At 42.2% G+C, this 26,139-nt stretch overlaps 1 protein-coding gene across 1 annotated transcript in view; it reads right to left on the bottom strand.

Annotated features, from left to right (window-relative positions):
- adamts17 (ADAM metallopeptidase with thrombospondin type 1 motif, 17) overlaps positions 1-26,139 on the bottom strand; it is a 505,079-nt gene that overhangs the window by 39,074 nt on the left and 439,866 nt on the right. The gene's annotated exons all lie outside the window — the stretch shown is intronic.

Here is a 26,139-nt window from a genome sequence, read left to right as displayed (position 1 = left end):
CACACACCAGGCCTTGTAATCACATGGTCTATTACACAGACCCATTGTTAGACAGTAATAGTCCCCATTAAGAGCTATTCACGCTGATTGTTTCTTACTCCTTTGTCTATGCAACTGTTCTTTCTCTTTGGGCTCTATCTCCACCTAACATTTTTTTCTTTAACCCCTCCCTCCACTTCATCTTTTGCATAAAACACAACTTTTTCCTAGCTGCCATCAGTTCTGAGGAAGGTTTACTAGACCCAAAACGTTATCTCTGCCTTCTCTCCAAGATGCTGCCAGACCTGCTGAGCTTTTCCAGAAATTTCAGTTTTATTTTCTGATTTCAAACATTCGTTTTGGTTTTAATTTAAATCTGTGCCCTCTTATTTTTTTCAAGCAGGAACAGCTTCTCCCTATCTACTCTATCCAGCCTGCTCATGATTTTGAAATTTACTGAAAACAGCATATGCGCTCGATGCATTGTGCAATTATCACGTGCATTTAAATGGGGTTGGGTTCAGGTTTAAAAGAGATGTGGAAGTGAATGGAGGTTTGGTAAATGTCCTGTTCTACTTCCTCAATGCCCACCAACCCCTTCCACCATTCTCATTCTCCACCAACTCAACTCCACCCCGCATCCTCACTTCCATCCACCCACATAATCACTCTCTACCCATACCCTGCCCATATGCTTACTCCCCATTAACTTACCAGCTTCTTGTGTCTTCATCATATACCTGCTCTATCTTCGTGTCCTCACTCCCTACCCATCCCCTTCCCTTGTCCTCACTCCACAACAGATCCCACCTCCCATTCCCAGTTCTCCCTCCTGCCTCCTTGGATATATTCACTCTCTCTCCTCTTGTGCCGTTACACCCCCTCCTGTGTCCTCACTCTGTTCCCTTTGGCCTTTGCTTTTGGCGTCATCAATATTTTACGTGATGATGTAGCTGGTCTAGAATTGTGCTCAGTTGCACATGACAGCAGACACTGCCTTTTGAAAACCTCTATTACCTGCAACCTTCTTCACTCCAAGCAGAAAAGTCACAACTTCTTCAATTTATCTTCATAACTGGAGCTCCTCGAACCTGGAACTATTCTGGTAAAATGCTTCTACCCTATCTCCAAGGTGTTCACATTCTGTAATGTGGAGCCCAGAAATATACACAATACAACATGTTAGCTGCCGTTCAGTAAGTATTACCCTTCTCTCTGAAGTTGTGGGTTCAATTTCTGCTCGAGAGACATGAGCACAAAATCTCAGTTGGCAAACAAAGTACTGAGTGAGTGATGCATACACTGTCGTTCAGACAAAGCATTAAATCTAAGTCTTGCCTATTGTCCCTGGTGACTGGAAAGGATCCCATTTCCATGAAGAACAGGGAAGATCTTCCTGGCTGATATTTGCCTCAAACAATATCATTAAAGCAGATTATCTGGTAGTTTATCACATTGGTTTTTAGCTTGTGCACAAGCTGTTGCTGCATTTCCTACATTAAACACATTATAACAGTGACTACATTTCAAAAGTAGTTAATTGTCTGTACAGCACTTCATGCTTTTTTGGGGCCACTTTCCTCTACAAGAAATCTCATTTTGCAGGAGCACAAATTGAGTTGATGAACAAGGCATAGCACATGTTGATGGAGACGCAACAATTTGTTTATATTTGTTCCCGGGATGTGGGTAACGCTAGCTGGGTCAGTATTCATCGCCAATGCCTAATTGTTCACAGTTACAGACATTGCTTACAGTCCGGAGTCACATGTATGCCAGATCAGTTACGGATGGCATATTTCCTTCCTAGAGGACATTAATGAACTAGGTGGTTTATGATGACCAACCGTGGTTACATGGTCAGCAGTAAAGGGGAAGTGGTGGCATAGCAGTAATGTCGCTGGCCTGGTGATCCAGAATCCCAGGCTAATGTTCTGTGGAGATGGTCAAACCCCACCTCGGCAGAGGGTGAAATTTGAATTCAATAAAATTTAGAATTAAAAGCTAGCCAAATTGTGACCATGTCACCATTTTCCACTTTCATAAAACCCCAACTGGACACCATTCCTTTCGTGAAGAACATCTGCCATCCTGGTCCAGACTACAAGTCATTCCAAACCCACAGCAGTGCAGCTGATTCTTAAATGCCCTCTAAAGTAATCAAGCAAATCACTCATTCCAAGGGCATCTAGGGATGGACAATAAACACTGGCCTTGCATCTCATTCATGAATTAAGCCAAAAGAAAGATTAGTTATTTTTTCAAATATTGATTGAATTCAAATGTCACCAAATGTCATGGTTGAATTTAAACCCATATCCCCAGAACATTAATCTGGGGTTCTGGATTACTCGTCTGGATTGCTGGTCCAGATTACTAAACAAGGATTACCTCAACTCCCCAAAGAGATCAGTTGCACTGATGAGATTTCATGACTTCTGTCGCAATTGAACAACATATTGGCCTTGGAAGGAATACGATTTAGGTTTCCAAGAATGATACCTGTACTTCAGGGTTTAGTCATGAGGACAGATTATATAAATTAAACCTGTTTTCTATATTATTTCGTAGGTTAAAGAGTGATTTGACTAAAGTTCTCGAGGCAGTCACAGGAAAAGAAGGTAAATAGAGATGAACATTGGTTGGAAATCTCGAACTAGGGGGCATAGCTTGCAAATTAGGGCCAGACCATTCAGGACAGATATTAAGATAGAGAGACAGACCTCTATTAAAAAAGGGTGGCAGGTGTTTGGACTCTCTTCCATAATGGCTTTAGAATCTAAGAAAGATACATTTTTGTAAAGCAACGGTATTAACGGATCTGGGCCAATGGGAGGTATATGGAGTTAGGCCACAAATCAGCCATGATTTAATTGAATGGTGGAACAGGCTGGAGGGGCTGAATGGCCTACTCTTGTTCCTGTGCTGCTAATTGATTTGGACATCAGAAAAGCACCAATCTGTCAACTCTACATTCTGACCACATTCAATAATAATTAATCCTTTAACTTTTACAGCCCTTGAATTCTCAGGGCTGGAAATCCTTCTGGTATCAATTTCAGGAGAGTGATAGAAATTTCAGGACAACATAGTGAATGGGATTTCACTGGTGACAGCACAGACACGGAGAATCTCTATGCAATTTCAGAAATTATTAACCTTTTGACAAAAGATGCAGCTGCCTTCCCTCTCTACTACTGACTTGCTGATCTTTTTATATTTGTCCAGCATTTCAATCCTTCCCCCAAACTATTCTGCCTGCATTGATTCTTGCAAATTTCCTTCAACGTCTGAAAAATTACAGTGGGTCATCACAGAGACAGATGTTTCTCTACAGTTAAATCTGACTCCCTGATGGTGGCAGCAAGAGAGATTATCTGGCAAAGAACCATGCACTCACGTCTCAATGTCAATTGATGCTGTTTCTGCATTGTCCCACTGGGAGTGATATTGGGTGTGAAATCCTTGCAATCAAGCATAAACTAGCTTTGCAATTCATTGTAAGTGACAAAGCAGTCATCTTATGAATCTCAAAGTAATAAGACTGAGCTTTAGGTGGTTAGTGTCTTCAGGGTTGGACAGAAGATGAAGGCACTTCGGTTTAGAATGCCAGCCTTGCTCAGTGTAATTAATCACAGAGGGCTAATTTTCTGAGGACAGGCATTCACAGTCAGATTCACACTACTGACAGGACACTTTGATCAGGGCTTCTTCAGAAATGTGAAGTATATTTTAAATCTGACAGGTTCTCGACAGTGCAGGATAGCCGAGAGAAGGCAAATTGCAGTCGTCCCTTGTTGTAAACTGTGATTTAAATGTTTAGCATCACAGACAGCCATCTTGACAGCTCCTGTGAAAAGATAAGGTAAATGTGGGATTTCACAAAGTGAGGTGCCAGGGTGCAAGTTAGGTAGGAGGTAGTGTGTCAGGATGCTAAGTACGTTTGATGCCAGGCAGATATGGTGTCATACATTTCTTCTTTCACTAGCTTAATTGGACATTAAATCTATCTTCATATTCTCTGGTGAAAATTTGGACTTTCATCAGTTTTCCACTTGAGTCGATTTTCTGACAAGAAAACCTGGGTAGATTTAGAAGGATATCCTGAGACTGGAAGGTTTCAGTTATAGAGAGAGGCTGGGACACTTTTCCCCAGAGGGTAGGAGGTTGAGGGGTGACATTACAAAAGTTTATAAAATCACGAGGGGAATAGGTAAGGTGAATCACCAACGTGCTTTCCAAAGGGTAGGCAATCCAAAAGTAGAGTCTAAGGTGAGAGGGAAAAAATTTAAAGAGGTCCTGAAGGACAAATTTTTCCACACAGAGAGTGTTGTTTAGGGATAGAATTTACACGCATTTGGAAAAGCATGGCCTAATTGGGGACAGTCAGCATGGCTTTGTGTAGGGCAGGTCATGTCATACTAACTTGGCTGAATTTTTCAAGGAGGTGACGAAGGTGATTGATGAGGAAAGAGCAATGCATTTTGCCCACATGGGATCCACGGATAACAAAGTGTGGGGCTGGATGAACACAGTAGGCCAAGCAGCATCTTAGGAGCACAAAAGCTGACGTTTCGGGCCTAGACCCTTCATCAGAAAAGGGAGAGGGGGAGAGGGTTCTGAAACAAATAGGGAGAGAGGGTGGAGGCCGATCGAAGATGGATAGAGGAGAAGATAGGTGGAAAGGAGACAGACAAGTTAAAGAGGCAGGGATGGGGCCAGTAAAGGTGAGTATAGGTGGAGAGGTAGGGAGGGAATAGGTCAGTCCGTGGAGGACAGACAGGTCAAGGCGGCGGGATGAGGTTAGTAGGTAGGAAATGGGGGTGGGGCTTGAGGTGGAAGGAGGGGCTAGGTGAGACGAAGGGCAGGTTAGGAAGGCGGGGACGAGCTGGGCTGGTTTTGGGATGCAGTGAGGGAAGGGGAGATTTTGAAGCTTGTGAAATCCACATTGATACCATTGGGCTGCAGGGTTCCCAAGCAGAATATGAGTTGCTGTTCGGGTGGCATCATTGTGGCACTGCAGGAGGCCCAGGATGGACATGTCATCGAAGAAATGGGAGGGGGAGTTGAAATGGTTCGTGACTGGGAGGTGCAGTTGTTTCACAATCTGAACACTTGGAAGTGTATAGTAAAATAGGGCAAAGTCAGCATGGTTTCATCAAGGGGAGGTCATGCCTGACAAATCTGCTAGAATTCTTTGAGCAAGTAACAAGCAGGGTAGAGTAAGGAAAGTCAATAGATGTTAAGTACCGAGACTTCAAGAAGGCATTTGACAAGGTGCCACACAGGAGGCTGCTGAGTAAGATAAGGGCCCATGGTGTTAGAGGCAAGATGCTAGCATGGATAGTGGATTGGCTTTCTGGCAGAAAGCAGAGAGTGGGGATAAATGGGTCTTTCTCAGGATGGCAGCCGGTAACAAGTGGTGTTCCGCAAAGGTCAATGCTGGGACCACAACTTTTCACTTTGTACATTAATGATCTTGATGAAGGAACTGTGGGCATTCTGGCTAAGTCTGCAGATGATACCAAGATAGGTGGACGGACGGGTAGTATTGAGGAGATGGCAAGGCTTCAGAAGGATTTGGACAGTTTAGGAGAGTGGGCTAAGAAGTGGCAGATGGAGTACAATGTTGTAAAGTGTGAGATCTTGCACTTTGGTAAGAAGAACAAAAGCATGGACTATTTTCTAAATGGGGTGAAAATTCAGAAGTCTGAAGTGCTGAGATACTTGGGATTTCCAGTCCAGGATTCTCTCAAGGTAAACTTGCAGGGTGAGTCAGTAGTCAGGAAGGCAAATGCAATGTGGTCGTTTATTTTGGGAGGGCTTGAACATAAAAGCAGGGATGTACTACTGAGGCTTTATAAGGCTCTTGTCAGGCCACATTTGGAGTAATGTTTGCAATTTTGGGCCCCATATCTCAGGAAGGATGTACTGGCCGTGGAGCAGGCTCAGAGAATGTTCACGAGAATGGTCTCAGGAATGGAAAGCTTAACATATGGGGAATGTTTGAGGACTCTGGGACTTTAGTCATTGGAGTTTAGAAGGATGAAGGGGGGATCTAATTGAAACTTTCAGAATACTGAATGGCCTGGACAAAATGGATTTGTTGGGAAGATGCTTCCATTGGTAGGAGAGCCTAGGACTTGAGGGCACAGACTTAGAGTGAAGGGAAGACCTTTTAGAACGGAGTTAAGGAGAAACTTCGTCAGCCAGAGAGTGGTGAATCTATGGAATTCCCTGCCACAGAAGGCTGAGGAGGCCCAGTCAATAAGTACATTTAAGGGAGAGATTGATAGGTTCTTGATTATCAATGGGATCAAGGCTTACAGGGAGAAAGAAGGAGAATGGAGTTGAGGAACTTATCAGCCATGATTGAATGGCAGAGCAGACTCAATGGGCTGAACGGCCTAATTTCTGCTCCTATTTCTTATGGGAATGTGCTAACAGGTGAGGCTAAAAAAACTGGAGTGGCAGAGGTTGAGGGGAAACTTGATAGAAGACGATAAAATTATGAGAGGAATAGATAGGGGTGGCGGTCAGAATCTTTTTCCCAGAGTTGGACTGTCTCACACGAGGAGGCATGGGTTTAAGTTCAAAAGAGATATGAAGGGCAAGTTTTTTTTACACAGAGAGCAGTAGGAGTCTGGAACATGCTGCCGGGGTGGTGGTGGAGAGAGATATGATAGGGGCATTTAAGGGACTTTTCGATAAGCATATGATTGTAAAAGGATTGGAGGGATATAGACCAAAGGCAAGCAGAAAGTATTACTTTAATTTGGCATCATGTTCATCACAACATCGCGGTCTGAAGGGCATGTTCCTGTGCTGTACTGTTCTATGTTCAACATGTTGGATTCACTATAACATAATTACAGCAACCCCATATCTGCCACTTGGGGTGAATCCTGTTCTATTACTGCACTTGAGCTGAGTTCAGAGCTAAGTTAGCCAATACACTTGACTGTCATTGATGCTTGAACATGGGGGTTATTGAAGCCCCATTGGGACACACTAAAGTGATCAATAGTGAGTGACAGCATCTCGCTTCTTTGGAGTAGCTTTAATATTTGTCACTTTGCAGATACAGATAGACTGAAAATAGTTAGTACAAACAGTGCCTGGAGCTGGTAATAATTGAAGGACTACGTAAGTTACAATAATGTTCTCTGAATTATTCTGTCTCATTGTAATTTTGAGCAAATGAGGATCTAAATCCTTAAGGTGTGACTGGTCTGTGATTTCTTCTTAAATAAAGCCCCTGTACTTTATTTGTATTGGATAAAAGAACAGAGAAGAATATTTGTCCTTCACCAATTGTTAATCTGTTTTAAGGACAGCAAGCAGGATGTAAATCCTTTAATGGCAAAGTAAGTCAGCATGAAAACTAGCTCAGTAGGAATTTACAATTGACATATCAAACTTACTTGAGTCAATCTTAGTAAAAACTTTTCACCAATAAGATTTCTATTTTAAACTTGCAGTGTTGTAAACAGCCTGTTAGTGAGAACAATTAAAGATTCAAAGCAGGATTTTCAGTTTCAGAGATAATGGGAACTGCAGATGCTGGAGATTCCAAGATAATAAAATGTGAGGCTGGATGAACACAGCAGGCCAAGCAGCATCTCAGGAGCACAAAAGCTGACGTTTCGGGCCTAGACCCTTCATCAGAGCTCTGATGAAGGGTCTAGGCCCGAAACGTCAGCTTTTGTGCTCCTGAGATGCTGCTTGGCCTGCTGTGTTCATCCAGCCTCACATTTTAGGATTTTCAGTTTGTTTTGTACTAAAACTGAAACTGCTTCATGCAGGACTAGGTTTCTATGCAGTTAAACCAGTTAATGCTCATTTGAAAATATTTCAACGTTTTTCCTTGCAGTTATTCTCCCACAGGTTTATAACTCTTGATACAAGTCATTCATAGCTGGTTCCAGTCTAAGATAAGGTGGAATGATGACATAATTGGTATCACTGAAGATTAGGAATATGGCTTATGAGGTATTGATTATGAAGACATCCAACAAAACAATTATTGGCCAATTAAAAACTTCAATTCTGAATTTTGAATAGAGCTATTTAAGATTATGAAAGTAAAACAAACAGCTGCAGATGCTGGAAATCTGAAACAAAAATGAAGTGCCGGAGAAATTCAGTGACGCTTTGTCACCAGACTGAAAACATTAACTCTGTTTTTCTCTCTACAAATGCTGAATTTCTCCAGCAATTTCTGTTTTTGTTTCAGATTATGAAAGACTTTGATAGGATAGACATGAAGAATGTGCTTCTGTTCAGGGGGTACAAAACTATGAGTTATAAAGATAAGGTTGTAAGATAGACAAGGAAAACTTCCTTACAACAGCTGAAGGTGTAAGGATTAGGGAACAGAATTAAGAATTTGCATGAGGGGCGATATATGGAGCAACTTTTTTACACGATAATTTGTAATTGGAGCTGCTGCTACTGGAACTGGTGGAAATGGAAACAATGACCACAGAGAAAATTGAATGGGCATTTGGAGGAAATGAACTGAGGGACTTTACGGATCCCATTGAGGATTGGGGCTGAGTGGAAATCAGCAGGAATTCAATGGACTGAATAATAAATTCTGCATTGTAAATGGCTCAGTAACTTCACAGTCATAAATAAATCCAAGAAAGCAATGGAGAAATTAGGAGTGGTTAGAACATGGCTTTTACTACCACATGACGTCATTGAGATCAATAGCACAGATCCATCTAGTTGGAAGATGGACAAAAACACGAAGAACAATGGATGGGATGAAGTCCGATGGTCAAGTGGTGCCTACATACTGGTACAAACCAGTTGCAATGAATGTCTTGATTCTGTGCTGTGAACAGAATGTAGATTACACGTCCTCCTTCAGATCTGCCATTATCACCTTACTTCTCAAATATTTCACCTTAAGCATATCTATCCTTGCAGGCTGCCATCCCTAAAACTATTTCCTAAACATACTGTTGCCTCCTGATTTTCATGCACAACTTTCTCAATACTCCATGTTTGAACCTCTCCAATCGGATTCCACCCGACCACTGTACTGGTAAATTGATAAAGTGACAACCTAGCTGCCTGTGGTAATGGTTAATAATACTTCCTTGTACTTGTTGACCTGTCTGAAGCCTTCAACAAAGTTAAGCACTTCAACACCATTATCCTAAAAGGTTGAATTGTATTCACCTGGTTCTACTCCCAAATCTGTAGCTCAGAGAGTCATGCATCATAGAAACAGGCCCGTTGACCCACTACATATATGCTGACCTACAAACACCAAACTACACTAATCCCATTTACCTGCACGTGGTCTGTAGCCCACAATGCCCTGGCATTTTAAATGCTCACTCAGATGCTCCTTAAAGTTTGCAAGAGTGCCTGCGCCCACTATTTCCTCAGGCAGCATGTTCCATATTTCTACCACCTCCTGGATGAAAAAAATCTTCCCTCAGATCTCCCCTAAACCGCTTATTAAGACCAGAAGACCATAAGACATAGGAGTGGAAGTAAGGCCATTCAGCCCATCAAGTCCACTCTGCCATTTAAATCATGGCTGATGGGCATTTCAACTCCACTTCCCTGCACTCTCCCCATAGCCCTTGATTCCTTCTGAGATCAAGAATTTGTCGATCTCTGCCTTGAAGGCATCCAACGTCCTGGCCTCCACTGCACTCTGTGGCAATGAATTCCACAAGCCCACCACTCTCTGGCTGAAGAAATGTCGACTCATTTCAGTTTTAAATTTACCCCCTCTAATTTTAAGGCTGTGCCCACAGGTCCTAGTCTCCCCACCTAATGGAAACAACTTCCTAGCATCCACGCCTTCTAAACCATACATTATCTTGCAATCACCTTAAACTGATATCTTCTGGTCTTAGTTATCTCTGTCAGGGGGAATAGATTCTTACAATCTATGCCATCTATGTCTCTCACAACCTCAGCCTCCTCTGTCTAAGTAAAACAAGCCTAGCCTATCCAGTCTCTCCTCTAACTGAAACTTTCCATTCCAAGCAATATCCTGGTGAATGCCAGCACAATCACATCCTTCTGATAGAGTTGTGACCAGCACTTTGGACCAGTATTCCATCTGGGGCTAACCAATGCTTTAAAAAGTTGTAACAAGACTTCCCTGGTCCTATGTTCTACTCCCTAGCCAATGAAGATAAGCATTCCATATGCCTTCTTCAACACACTGTGCTGCCACCTTCAGAGATCTATGAACTTATACACCAAGATCCTTTCATTCCTCAATACTCCCTAGTGACCTACCATTCATTGTGTAAATCCTCCTCATATTAGACTTCCCAAAATGCATTATTTCATACTTATCAGGATTAAATTCCACCTGTCATTGCTCTGCCCAATTTACCAGCTGATCAATATCAGACTGTAGCCTAAGACCATCCTCAACAAGACCAACAACACCCCCAATTTTCATGTCATTTGCAGACTTACTAATTATACCTTCTATGTTTACATCCAAGTCATTAACGTATGTCACAAACAGCAAGGGTCCCAGTACTGATCTTTGTGTTACACTGCTGGTCACAGGCTTCCAATCACAAAAACCACGCTTTACCATCACTCTTTGCCTCCTCTTTACAAGCCAATTTTTGATCCAGTTTGCCAACTTGCCTTGGAACCCATTAGCTCTTTTCTTTTGGACCAGCCCTCCCTATGAGTCCTTATCAAATACCTTATTGAAGTCCATGTAAACCACATCAACTGCACAACCCTCATCAATATATTTAGTCACCTTTTGGAAAAACTCAACTAACTTAGTCAGACAGGATCTCCCTCCAACAAATCCACACTGATTATCCCTGATCAATACCTGCCTTTACATCTCCTTCTTATCAATCTTAGCATGCTCTCAAACCTCACCATTTCAATAAATTTCCAGCTACAATGTCTTTCTTATTTTAATGCCTCACCCACATCCTTTGGCTCCATGTACAGATTGCACCTTTGGTCTCAAGTAACATGGTAACACTTGTACCATTTAAATGGACAAGAATAAGAAATACATGAGAACACCATGACCAGCAATTCCCTTTTCGAGGAACTCTTCGCCTTGTTTTTTTGGTGAGTGACTTGAGGAGCCTGCAGGTGATGGTCCATTCCTTCATTGTCTCTGGGTTAAAATCCTCAAACTCCCTTTCTAACTGCACTTGGCATGTTCCTACACAACACGGACCACAATAATTCAAGAAGGGTGGCTCACTACCAGTTTCTCAAGAACAACTAGGAATGGGAAATAAATGCTGGCCCAATCAGCAATGCCAACATCCCGTGGTATATACATTAATATACATTAAATATAATAAAAGTTAATATACATTAAAATGTTTTCCACAAGCCAATCTGCCAAAGATATTTTGTAGCCCCTGGTTGCCCTGCTGATTTCTTCTTTAAGCATTCCCTTACATTCTGTATACTCCTGAACGGCCTCCTCTGTTTTTAATGTTGTGTATCAAAAAATACTTCCTTTTTCTTCTTTATCAAACTCTGGATATCCATTGTCATCCATGGTTCCCTGGATTTGCTGCTGTTGCCCTTCACCCTTAGATGAATACCCTGGCCCTGAACTCTCACCATACTACTTTTAAAAGAGTCTTACTTTCCAAATGTAAACTTACCTGCAAGTCTCTGCTCCCAGTCTATGTTGGCCAGATCCTGTCTAATGATACTGAAATTGGCCTTCCCTCAAATTAGACACTTACCTTCTGCACTATCCTTATCCCTTTCCATAATGACTTTGAAACTTAGAGTTATGGTCACTATCCCAAAATGCTCACCCACAAACACGTCAACCAAGGTCTAGCATTAGTTGTAGTCAGAATAACTGCAGTACCTTCTGTTCATGCTCCTCTGTCATTACCTCTGGAATCCTCCAAATAACTATCTTGAGTCTCTTTTTATTTCACATTTATGTGCCACTCTCAGCAATGTCTTTCGAAAATACAATATCAGATTTGACGTGCATAATGTCAGCACAAAGCTCTAAATCATCACCACCATTTCCAACCCTTCTATTGCCTCTGATTTGTCATTATTGCTTGTCTGACATATGCTATTGGATGAACAAAATTTTTCATGAATAATATTTTGAAATTCATTCATGGGATGTTGGCATTGCTGATTGGGCCAGCATTTATTTCCCATTCCTAGCTGTTCTTGAGAAACTGGAAGCCACCCTTCTTGAATTATTGTGGTCCATGTTGTGTAGGAACATGCCAAGTGCTGTTAGAAAGGGAGTTTGAGGATTTTAACCCAGAGACAATGAAGGAATGGACCATCACCTGCAGGTTCCTCAAGTCACTCACCAACAAAACAAGGCAAAGAGTTCTTGAAAGGTGACTTTCTGGTCACGGTGTTCTCATGTATTTCTTATTCTTGTCCTTTTAAGTGGTACAAGTCATGGGTTTAGAAAATGTTGCTTAGTAAGTTGCTGCAGTGTGTCATACAGATGTTGCACACTGCTGTCACTATGTGTTAGCAGTAAGCATTTAACGTGGCAAATGGGGTATCAATTAAGTGAGTTTTGTCCTAAATAGTGTTGAGCTTAAGTGTTGTTGGAACTGCATCAATTCAGGCAGGTGGTTTACTTGTAGATTATAGATAGTGGACAGGTTTTGGGGAGTTGGAGGTGAGTTATTTGCCACAGAATTCCCACCTACTGACTTTCTTGTACTGCCAGAGTTTTTATATGAATGGTCCAGTTTATTTTCTGGTCAATGATAGCCCCAAGGATATTGAGAATGACAGGTAGCTTGGCGAGAAAGAGTCAAGATGGTTTTCCCCTCTTCTATGCTCCCTAAACCACCTGCCACAGATACCATCAAGCAACTATGTTTTTTACGGCTTAGCTAGATCAGTCAATTGTGGTGTTACCAAACATTCTTAGTCATGGACATTGGAGAACCCACACCGAGTACTTTTTGTGCTCTTGCAATCCTCAGTGCTTCCTCTAGTTATTGCTCCATTTTTGGTGGAGGGGGAAAGCTCAGGTGGTAATGAGCAAGAGAATTCTTTACGCAAGACTGACCTGATACCATAAAACTTCATGAGGGCTCAAAGTCATTTGAGGACTTAAAGGGCAATTCCTCCTGACGTCATATCTAGTGGGTGTGTCCTACTGGTAGGGCAGGACACTCTCAGGGATGGTGATGATGGTGTGTAAGACATTGTCTGGAAGGAGCAGGGAAGTCTTCTTGTACTTTATAGAGCATTGGTTAGGCCACAATGGAATATTTGTGCAGTTCTAGTCACCAGTGGGAGAATGTCATTGCATTGGAGAGGAAGCAGAGGAGATTTACCTGGATGTTACCTCAGATGGAAAGTCTCAGTTATGCAAAGAAACTGGATAGGCTGGGTTTGTTTTCCCTTGGAACAATGAAGCTGAGGGGGACCTGACTGACGCATAAAAATTATGACAGACACAGACAGGGTAGAACAAGGGAATCCTTTTCCCTTTGGGAGATGTGTCTAAGGCCAGAGGGCATAGGTTTAAAGTGAAGAGTAAGTGAGATGAAGAGGAGGAAAATGGGATTAGTATAGGCTGCTATTTGTTGGTCGGCATAGTGGGCCAAAAGGCCTGCTTCTATGTTGAATGACTCCTTGACTACTTGCCACCCTGGCATCCTATTGACAGTGAGCTGAGTTTCTGACTCTCTCCCTAATGACCTTCTTCCCCCTCTGTATTATGGTTTGACACTCCCTTTGTTCCAAATCATCTGCTGCTGATATCTCCTCCAATACTTTGACACTTCTAGACTGAATTATTCTAATACTGTTCTGATAAATCTCAAATCTTTTGCATTCCATCCTCTTGTATTGATCCAAAATTCTGCTGGCATATTTAATTTCATTCAGAAAGAACATTCCACAAGATAATCCACCATCTTTGGCTAACTAAGGGAAATAAGGATGGTATCAAATTCAAAGGAAAGATGTACTATTCCTGAAAACTGGTGGCAGGCTTGAAGATTAGGAAGATTTTAGAAACCTCTGAAGGAAGGCTAATGAAAGGGGAGAATGTGGAGGATCAGAGAAGATGAGCAACAAATATAAAATCACACAGTAAAAACTTCTACAAGTATATAAAAAGAAAACAAGAAACTGAAGTGGGGGGTTTCGCCCCTTTCAGGAAGAGACTGAAAAATTAATATTAGGAAACAAGGAAATGTCAGAGGCTTTGCATTTGTCTTCACAGTAGAAACACAGAGAACATTTCAAGAATAGTAGAAAAGCAGAAGGCAAAAAGGAGAGAGGAATTTAAAACTACCAGTGTCATTACGGGAAAATTTAATAGGGCGGGCTGATAACTCCCTGGATCCAATACTCTGCAACTTAAGGTCTTAAAAGAAATGCCTGCAGAAATAGTGGATGCATTGTTTGTAATCTTCCAAGATACCCTCAATTCTGGAAAGGTCCCAGCAGACTGGAAAAATTGCAAACATGAAACTATTATTCAAAGAGAAGGACAGAAAGGAGGAATCTACAGGCTAATTCTATCAACAGGTTTCATTGGGAAAAGCCTATATTCATTAGTAAGGAGGTGCCAGCAGGACATTTAGAATCATAGAATCATTACTGTGTGGAAAGAAGCCATTTAGCCCATTAAATGTGCACTGACCCTCCAAAGAGCATCCCACGCAGACCCAGACACCCTTTCTTATCCCTACATTTCCCATGGTTAGTTCACCTATCCTGCATATCTCTGGGCACTATGAGCAATTTAGCATAGGCCAATCCACTTAACCTGCACATCTTCAGACTGTGGAAGGAAAGTGGAGCACCTGGGGAAACCAACTCAGACATGGGGAGAATGTGCAAACTCCACACAGTCACCCAAGGCTAGAATTGAACCTGGGTCTCTAGATCTGTGAATTAGCAGTGCTAACCTCTGAGCTGCCGTGTCACTGAAATCATAATGCATTCAGGCACAGCCAACATGATCTTATGAAAAGGAAACTGTGTTTGACAACTTTATCAGTGTATCTGGGCTCCTAAAAGGTACTTGATAAAGTGACTGCAAATGAAAAACCTGAAAAAGGTTACTGTGCAAGATAAGAGCTCATGATGTTGCAGGTTATATATGGTAATATGGTTAGAGGATTGAATAACTAACAGGAAACAAGAGTCATGAAAAGTTGACAAGTTGACTGGCAAACTGCAACTCTGGAGTCCCACAGGGATCACTGTTGGATCTCAACTGTTAATAATCTATATTAATTATGTGGATGAAAAATGCAAATAAATAAAAGGGATTAATTGTCTCATAGCCAGAGATCTGAGGAAATAAAAATAGGTGGTAAGGCATGTTGTGAGGCTGAGGAAATAAAGGCAGGTATTAAAGCACGTTGTGAGGCTGCAAAGGGTTAAGTGAATAGGTACGCATTTGCCAACGAAGCATAAGGTGGGTAAATTTGAGGTTGGCCACTTTGGCAGGAAGCAAAGAAAAACACATGGTTGTTTAAATGGAGAGACAGACCACAAATTGCCATGTCAAAGCTGATTCCTCGTCTACACAAATCATAAAAACTTGCTTGCAAATAATTAGGAAGGTAAATGGAATACTGACCATTCTTGCAGGGGAAATGGAGTATAATGGTAAAGAAAGTAAATCTCACTGTAACTGTTCAGGGCACTGGTGAAATAGCACCTGGAATACAGATTTTGTTTCCTCACTTTAGCAGGGACATACTGACATTGGAAGCAGTACAGAGAAGGTTCAGTAGGCTGACTGCTGGGATGAAGGGCCTGTCTTATTGAGGAGGCTCTGAGCAGGTTAATCTTATACATAATGAAGTTTTGAGAAGTGAAACTCAATCTTGTTGAGACAAACAAGATCCCATGTGGGCTTGACAGGGTGGTTGCCTACAGGATGTTTCCTTTTGTGGAAGAATAGAGAACAGGGAACACAGTTTAAAAAGAAGATAAAGATAAGAATACATTTCTTCTCTCAGACAGTTGTTAGTCTTTGGAATTACCTTCCAAAGACAGCAATGCAAACCATGTCATTGAGTATACTCAAGGTTGAGTTCATTAGTTTTTGAATGATAAAGGCTACAGGGGACAGGCAGGAAAATGCAGTTAAGGACACAATCAAATCAGCAATTATCTTATTGCAGAGTAAAGCATGCTCAACAGTCTGAACTACCCATTCTTGCCATTATTTCTTATGATCATGTGAACTTACACAATCATCCCTTTGCCTGCAGGGATTCTGCAATTGGTTGATTTTCAAATTGTCAAATTTGTCCCAAATCTCCCTTGCCTCACCCCTCCCTACCTCTATGACATCTTTCAAAGCTGCAAAGCTTAGAGAACTCTGTAACATCCTCCAATGCTACAAAGCTCAAAGGCCTCTGTGCTTCCCCAAGTCTGACCTCTTGCACATCCGTATTTTTCTCTGCTGAACAACTGATGTGTTTGACCTAACCTCTCTGTCTCTTTCTTGTCCTCTAAAGTGCTCCTTAAAACCTGCCTTTTTGTTCGTTCTGTCCTAATGTCTCTTTACGTGGCTCAGTGGCAAATTCTTATTTGTTAAAACTTCTGTGAGGTGCCTTGGGATATTCTACTCTGTTAATGGCACTACATAAACATAGCTGTTGTTGATACTTCTGTAAGTAGTGCTGAATTGTTAGAAGTACCACACCAAATTATAAACCAAATTAAGGAGTTTGAGTTGTTTCATTAAATACTCAACAATGGATGCCAAGGATGTATCTTCAGCTCCCTACTATACTCCTGTACACCGAGGACTGTGTGGACAAATTCCGAACCAATGTCATCTACAAGTTTGCTGATGATACCAGATGGGATGGATATCTAACAATGAATTAAATTACAGAAGGGAGATAGAGGGCTTGGTGACATGGTGCAATGAAAATAGTCTGTCTCTCAGCATTGGCAAAACTAAAGAACTGATTATTGACTTCAGATAGAAAGGAGGGGAACACAACCCCATCTACATCAACGGAACTGGGGGTGAGAGGGTGGAGAGCATCAAGTTCCTCAGAGTGGCAACATCCGACAACCTATCCTGGACTTCCCACATAAATGTGACAGTCAAGAAGGCACAAAGCCTCTTCTTCCTCAAGTGGCCCAGGAAATTTGGCATGTCCATAACCAACTTCTACAGGCGCCCCATTGAAAGAATACTGTCCGGGTGCACAATAGCCTGGTATGGCAACTGCTCTGCCCAGGACTGTAAGAAACTATGGAAGAAGGTGTGCACAGCCCAGATTATCACAGAAGCCAACCTTCCATCCATGGACTCTATTTACATGGCTTGCTCCGCAGAAAGGCGAGCAACTTCATCAAAGACCCATCGGACCCTGGTAACGATCTCCTACAGCCTCTTCTGTCAGGCAGAAGAGACAGAATCCTGAACACATTCACAAGCAGGTTCAGGAACAGCTTCTTTCCAGTTGTTATCAGACTGTTAAATGGGCTCTAGCTTCAAATAATATAACCTGCAATGTAACCTGCATGCCTCTAAGTCTTTTTGATCTGTACATCCTTTGCTCACTGGGACCCACATGTAGCACTTGTAAACAAAGTTTTTTCACTGTATGATGGTACTTGTGACAATAAATCAAATCAAATCCAATCAAATCATTTGTTGACCCAATAGCTTTGAAGCGCACTTCACTGAAATGTATTTCTCCAGAAACAAGAGATCTGTTTAATCTATACTCTCAGTAATTGGTTCAATTCCATAATTAAATATGCTTAATAGACTAATAAAAAGTGCACAGCACATTATTTCAAGACTGCATCATTTAAAACTCTCCGTTACTAGACCAAATCCTAGGTTACACCAATTACTGATTGTAATGAGCTTCCCCATAAATAAATGTTCCACACAGGTAATTATGAAAATATTTACAAGGCATAAAATGTGGCAAAGAGCATGTAATGGCAGTCAACATGTAGGCTCCAGCTTTAAAATAAGAATATATCGTATAGGATAATATGAACAAGTGAATCCCTGGCTTGATAATCCCTGGCTTCTTTTCTCTGTTGTAAATGATCTTAGCGAGTTTCGAGAAGATTTGTAGCTCAGTTTGAGTTTCTGGATGTGAGCTTGCTCGCTGAGCTGGAAGGTTCGTTTTCAGACATTTCATCACCATTCTAGGTAACATCATCAGTGAGCCTCCGATGAAGTGCTGGTGTTATGTCCCACTTTCTATTTATCTGTTTAGGTTTCCTTGGGTTAGTGATGTCATTTCCTGCATCGGTGATGTCATTTTTTGTTCTTTTTCTCAGAGGATGGTTGATTGGCTCCAAATCAATGTGTTTGTTGATGGAGTTCTGGTTGGAATACCATGCTTCTAGGAATTCTCGTGTGTATCTCTGTTTGGCTTGTCCTAGGAGGGTGTGTTGTCCCAATCAAAGTGGTGTCCTTCCTCATCTGTATGTAAGGATACTAGTGGCTAGCTTTCTGCCTGTTTGTCCAATGTAGTGTTTGTCACAGTTCTTGCAAGGTATTTTGTAGATGATGTTCATTTTGCTTGTTGTCTATATAGGGTCTTTTAAGTTCATTAGCTGCTGTTTTAGTGTGTTGGTGGGTTTTGGACATCACCAACCCAAGGAAACCTAAACAGATAAATAGAAAGCGGGACATAACACCAGCGCTTCATCGGAGGCTCACTGATGATGTTACCTAGAATGGTGACGAAACGTCTGAAAACTAACCTTCCAGCTCAGCGAGCAAACTCACTTCCAGTAAATGATCTTCTTAAACCCCTCTTCTCTCCACATTCGCCTCCACGAGCTAGTGCAAGGAACTCATGAATATCTTTATAATTAAGGATGAGATAACTCAATTTATTGTATTTGCCCTGTTTCTTATTCCTACTAGCTTACCAGGCCAAACATCTTTTAATATTTCCACCCTTCCTACCGCTCCTTAATTGAATTCATATCCTACTCTTCCTGCCCCCTCTGAGATCATCTACTGCATGAATCTCGACTCCTGTTTCCTCAAAGCTACTCCCACTAAACTGCTGGTCGCTTATGTTTCCCTCTGAGACTCCATGATAGCCAATACTGTAAATGTTTCTCTCTCTTCAGATGCTCCTCTCTTCCTTAATTATGCTGTCAACACCGTTCTCTTCAAAAAACCAATCCTTACCAGATTGTCCTTGCAAATTACTTTCCCTTCTCTAAACTCCTTTTAAGTTTTGAAGTTGTCTTCAAAACTCTCTCACATCTTCCTGGAATCTTCCACATCACCTTTGATTCTCTGTAATCAGGTCACCGTCCCTGCTATGGTCCTGAAACAACTCTTCTCATAGCCACAAATTATTATATCCTATGTTACTGTGACAAAGGTAAACCTTTCCTCCTCTTGGTACTCCAAAACAATCTGCAAACTCAGATTGCCCAGCATATCCCCCACTCAACCATTACCAACAACCCAGCAAATCAACCCTGGTTCAATAGAGAGTGCAGGGCGGCATACCAGGAGTAGTAACAGGTATACCTAAAAATGAGGTATCATCTTGGTGAAACTCCCAAACAGGATTACTTGCATGCCAAACAGCATAAGCAACAAGTCATAAATAGAACGGAGCATCCCAAAACCAATGGATCCAACCTAAACTCAGAAGTCCTGCCACACCCAATCATGAATGGTGGTGGACAATTCAACAATTCACTGGAGGAGGAGGCTCCACAAATATTCCCATCCTCAATGATAGAAGAGCCCAACATATCAGTTCAAAAGATAACGCTCAACCATTTGCAGTATCAAATGGATAATCTATCTTGGCCTCCTCCAGTAGTCACCATTATCACAAATGCCAGTCTTCAGCCAATTCGGTTCATTCTGCATAATATCAAGAAACAATTGGAGATACTGGATACCGCAAAGGCTATGGGCCCTGACAATATTTTGGCAACAGTACTGAAGACTTGTGCTCCAGAACTTGCTGCACCCCTAGCCAAACTGTTCCAGTACGGTTACAACACTGGCATGTATACAACAATGCGGAAAATTGCCCAAGTATGTCCTGCACACAAAAAGGAGGACAAATCCAATCCAGGCATCAGTCTACTCTTGATCATCAGCACCTGATCAGCAATAACCTGCTCAGAGAAGCCCAGTTGAGGTTCTTCCAAGGCCACTCAGATTCATCCCTTCCATTGACCAACCAGGTCATACCTACTACCTATCACCACCATTCTGCTAGTGGCTCCCCCGCCCTTTATCTGTGGCTCCCCCTACCCCCACATTTAGTCCTGAAGAAGGGTAATACCTGGAACGTTGACTTCTTCTTTCCTCCAGATGCTGCCTGGCTCGCCGTGTTCTTCCAGCCTCCTGTTTGCCCACTCAGCACCTGATCTCATTACAGCCTCGGTTTAAGCATGAAGAAGAGTGCTGAATTCCAGAGATTAGGTGAGAATGACAGCCCTTGATGTCAAGGCTTCAGCTAATTGACTGTGGCATCAAGACATCCCAACAAAAATAAGCAATGGAAATTGCATAGGATGGGCCAAAGGTCTAAAGGGTAACGATGATATTCGACTGCTGCATAAGAAAATAAATTGTGTCGAATGGGAAAATAGGCTGGGAAAGTTAATGATGATAATCGACAAGCTGCGTGATCTTGAATGAGTCCTGTGAACATTCCGCTACAAGCCAAAGATGATACCTGCAGCTTGTTTTTCCATAGCTGTTTGTCTGTACTAGCCAGCAGTTTTGTCTTCTGTACCTGCTTTCTTTGTGCTAGCTGTTTGTTACACTGAATAAGAGAAAGTTTCGTTCCAAGTCATTGGGCTTTGCCTCGGACTGGAATCCTGAACAGTGCCAGAAATGAACCCAAGCCTCCAGGCCAGTCATCGATTGAGGGGTCCCCAACGGGCAGAAGGGAGTGAAATTTGTTGCTTCTTCTCTTTCTTTTCCATTTATTATTACCATTATAATCATTATTATTACTTAATATACATTCATATTTAAGTAAATTGCTGTTGTTGAGTCTTCTCAATGATACTTAACCGAATCCAAAAGAACCGTTTGGACACACGCTGTGATCCAAGACAGGAATCAGGCATAGGGTCTCCACTGGTTGGAGTCATAGTTGGCACATAGGAAGATGGTTCTCGTTATTGCAGTACCTACCATCCCACCAGCATCCACATCCAGAAGACAATCTGACACCATTTCTGCCAGCTCCAGCAAGATGCTACCACTAGACACCTATATCCCTCCCCTCCCTTATCTACCTTCCACAAGGACTGTTCCCTCTGGGACACCCTGGTCCATACTTCCTTCACCCCCAACATCTCCCAATAGCCCTATGCCACCTTCCCCTGTAACCGACGAAGGTGCAACACCCGCCCATTTACCTCCTCCCTCCCCAGTATCCAAGAGCCCAAACATACCTTCCAGGTGAAGCAACACTTCACATGCACTTCCCAGAATCTGGTCTACTGTACTCGCTGCTCACAATGTGATCTCTTCTACGTTGGGGAAACAAAGCATAGACTGGGTGACCACTTTGCAAAACATCTACATTCTGCTTGCAAAAAAGACACTGAACTACCCATTGCCTGCCACTTTAACAGCCCTCTGGACTCAATATCAAGTTCAACAACAATAGGGCTTAAACTCTCCCATGTTCCAACCCTCCACCCCACACACCAGGCCTTGTTACCCACATAGCCTGCCATTCCACTCTACCTGTTGTTATCACTAATAGTCCCCATTAATAACTATTCACCCTCCCAGCCTTATCGTTATCAACTATTTGTCTGTCCAACTGCTCTTCTCTCTCTTTAGGCTCTATCCTATTGTTTACTCCCTACCCCCTCCCCTTTTTTCTGCATTTAAACTGACGTTTTCCCAGCTACCATCAGTTCTGAGGAAGGGTCATCGGACCCGAAATGTTACCTCTGTTTTCCTTCATAGATGCTGCCAGACCTGCTGAGCTTCTCCAGCAACTTTTTTTCTGTTGGCGTGGGTATGTTCACTGAGAATTGCACAATATTCAGCATCATTTGTGACTAAGGTACCGAAGCAGACCATATTCAAATGCAACATGTGGACTATATCCAGGTTCGGGCTGGCAGGTGGCAAGTAATATTAATGCCAGGCAATGATATTACAAACACTCCCCACTTGCCTGGACGAGTGCAGCTTCAACAACACTCAAGAAGTAACACTATCCAGGACAATGCAGCCCGTTTGACTGTCACAACATTCACAAGTGTTCACGCTATCCACCACTAACACTCATTAGTAGCAGTCCGTACTATCTACAAAATTCTAAGAGCTTTCTGAAGAAGGATCCCGACCCGAAACGTCAAGCTTTCCTGCTCCTCTGATGCTGCTTGGCCTGCGGTGTTCATCCAGCTCCACACCGTGTTATCTCAGATTCTCCAGCATTGGCAGTTCCTACTATCTGTGTAAAAATTCTCAGAGGGCTAGAGAGACTAGATGTGCCCCAGATCCACCCAGCTTTGTGTTATCTGCAAACATGGAGATATTACATTTAGTTCCCTCATCTAAATCATTAATATGTATTTTGAATTGTTGGGGTTCACCACTAGATAAACCACTAGACACAGCTTGCCACTGGAAAAAAGGCCCATTTACTCCTAATCTTTGTTTCCTGTCTACCAACCAGTACTCCATCCATGTCAGTACACTAATCTCAATCCCCATGTACTTTCATATATTGAGTGACAGAATCTTGTGTGAAATAATGGAGGAACAGCTGCTCTCCAATCCTGTGTCTGTATTTGCCACATCATTGGATTACCGGGAAATAACAAATATATCCCCGCAGAATGTGTTTCAGCTTTTGCTAGCAAAGACACAGATGGAAAAATAGATAGGGGATTAATTTACCACATGACTCATGTGCGCAGAAACAACAGGGATTATGTGTTTAGTTTCAGTCAGCTTAGCCCTTCAGTATCTGTAGTGACTATCTCAAAAATACTGCCACTTTCAGCTGCGATTCAAAACATGGAATTTAGGGCTTTTAAATTTGTTACGTGGTTTTGATAGGCAATCAATCGAGGACATGGCCCAGATATTACCAGGACGATAGCGTTCAAGTGGGATGGATTACAGGAAGATAGAAACCAAGAGCAGGAGTAGGCCATTTTGCCCGTCATGCTGCTCTGCCATTCAATATGACCATGACTCATCCTCTATCTCACTGCCATATTCCTGCTTATCCTCTCATAACCTGTGATGCCTTTAAAATCCAAAAAAAATTAAAAATCTATTTCTTGAATATATTCAAGGACATGGTCTCCACTGCTTTCTGTGGTAGAGAATTCCCTCATCTCAGTCATAAATGGTCTACCCATATCCTGAAATATGTACCCTGGCTCTAGACTCCCCCAAACAGGGAACATGTCCTCCCTGCACCTCGTCTATCCAGCCCTGTTAGAATTTTATACATTTCAATCAGATCCACTCTCATTTTTTTTAGATTAAATTCCCTACAGTGTGGAAACAGGCCCTTCGGCCAAACACGTCCACACCACTCCTTGATCCATCCCACCCAGAACCATCCCCCTATAACCCATACACCCCTGAACACTACAGGCAATTTAGCATGGCCAATCCACCTAGCCTGCACATCTTTGGACTGTGGGAGGAAACCGGAGCACCCGGAGGAAACCCACGCAGACATGGGGAGAATGTGCAAACTCTACACAGATAGTCACCCGAGGCTGGAATCGAAGCTGGGTCCCTGGAGTTGTGAGGCTGCAGTGCTAACCACTGAGCCACCGTGCCGCTTCTAAACTCTAGTGAATACATGTCCAGCCAAACTAATCTTTTCTTATAGGAGAGTCCTGCCATCTCTGGTATGAGTTGAATGAACCTCCACTGCACTCCCTTCCTGCATTAAGTGATAAATGGATAAATGATTTATTTATTGTCACATATATCTAGTGACATACAGTGAAAAGTGTTCTGTTGCCACAACACGGCACTGCTTTGAGGTACAAGGAGAATAAAAGGAAGTACATAGATTTCATCTTCATCTGCTGGGGTCCCAAACGTGGCTCACAAGCTTCTGCAAGGCCCCTGCTCTGGGTATACCTGCTCTCGGCATCAACACCACTACAGTCAATGACCTGCCGTCTCTGCCAAGAGCCCCTGTTCCAGCCCCATGAAGCCAGGAATCCCCATTCTGTCATCTCTGCAGCTGATGCCCTGTTGCTATTCCAGGAGTCAATACATCAACCTTGCAAAGCCAGCAGTCCCTGCTGACACTGCTCCAACCTCTCTGTAACTTCAGGAAGACAAAGAAAATAGAAGGAAAAACCAAAAAGGAGAGAGAAGCACATCCTTTCTTAGATATCTTTAAGTATACTCAAATCTTCTTGCAATAAAAGCCAACATACCATTTGCCTTCCTAATTGTTTGCAGTACCTGCTTGTCTACTTTCTTTGACTGGCATATAAGGACACTCAGATCCCTCTGTAAATCCACATTTCCCAATATGTCACCAGTCAAATAATGCTCTTCCTTTTGTTTTTTCACATTGAAGTGTATAATTTAGCTGGCCACGTTGTAATGCATCTGCCACATGTGTGCTCACTGACCCAATTCATCTAAATCACATTGAGGCCTCTTTGCATTCTCCTCACAACTCACAATGTTGTCTACTTTCCTGTTTTCAACAAACCTGGAAATGTTGCTTTTGATTCCTTCATTCAGGTCATTTATATATACATTGTGTTTAGCTGGGCAGTAAGCATTGATTTTGCGGTACCCCACTAGCCACTGTGTGCCACTTGGAAGAAAACCCATTAGCTCCTGCTCTCTGTTTCCTGTCTGTTAAATAATGATTGATCAATGCTAATATATTGCCCTCTTTCCTACGTGCTTTAACTTTGCCAACTAACCTCTTATGAGGGACTTTTCAAAAACCTTCTGAAAATTCAAAACCACCCATCCTCTAGTTCTCTCTTATCTATTCTTGTGGGTTAACTCCAGAAGTCAATATAACAGCTCAGTATCTCAACTCAATTATGCTTCCAAGTTATATAGGAGGTAAGTACTAAACCATACAGTCTCAGTAGCATGTAAAGTGACCAGCCATAAAGAGAAGTTGGAGGTCAATTAAATAAGTGGTGGTTATAAATTTAGAATGGCATCTAGGTTGAACAATACCTTGCTGGAATTACTGCTGGATGCATTCTGGAACATGAGGGAAAAAGGGTGAAATTTTCGACCCTCGGAGGTGGCAAGAGGAGAAAATAGTGAAAATTGAAAACCCCCAAATAACGAGTTTAAACACCAACCTGAACTGCTAAAATTCAAACCTTGGCAAACATCTGCCCATGTTAATGATGCAAAAAAGCTAAAAGCAATTTGTAAACATCTTGGTGAAATTTCTCAAAGATGTGAATTATCTGCAACCCCTAACCGAACTCTGCAATAACAAAACACCCTGATGTCAACGAGTAAGTTTCTCACTAATATCTGAATGTATTTATGTAAAGCCCTGGACTGACCTGTGCTCCTGAGTGAAAATTTTAAAAAATGCTGTGAACTCATCTTCCCCTAAGCTACTTGTTCTGGGGAATTCTCTCCAGCATATAGAAAATACATTCTGCTGTAAATGTTTGAAGTGGAGACATACCTGAGTGGAAAATAGAGTGTCCTGAGGAATGGATGGTACAATGAGAGGGGAAGGTGTCAAGATGTCGATTCATTGTCTTGGGAGAGAATCCAGAACTAATGAAACACTAACATCCCAGAAGACTATAAGACTGGAGGAGGTTACAGAGGTAGCAAAGAGCAATGTCACAAAGGCATCTGAACATCAGCATCAGAATTTGAATTTTGAGGTTTACCAGGGCTCTGAGCACAAAGGTGATACGTGCTGATATAAGAGCGGCAGAAATATGAGTGACCTTAAGTTTATGGGCAGTTTATGGATGGCAGAAGTTGGGAAACAGGCTAATAGTGTCTGAATAGTTGAGATTGGTGTTAAGAAAAGTAAGAATGGATGTTTCAGGAACAGAAGGACTGAGATGGGGGGAGGGGGATGAGTGATGTTAGAGGTATCATTATTTGCATTAGAATTTTTGTATTTGTATGAGTTTACTCCCTCTCACAGACGTAAAAGATCCCAGTGCACGATTCCAGAACCGGCATTACTAAAA

Source organism: Stegostoma tigrinum, chromosome 33 (assembly GCF_030684315.1).
Source record: "Stegostoma tigrinum isolate sSteTig4 chromosome 33, sSteTig4.hap1, whole genome shotgun sequence".
In the NCBI taxonomy this organism is placed as follows: Eukaryota; Metazoa; Chordata; class Chondrichthyes; order Orectolobiformes; family Stegostomatidae; genus Stegostoma; species Stegostoma tigrinum.
The sequence above is the reverse complement of the archived record's forward strand: the minus strand, read 5'-3'. Positions and strand labels throughout refer to the sequence as shown.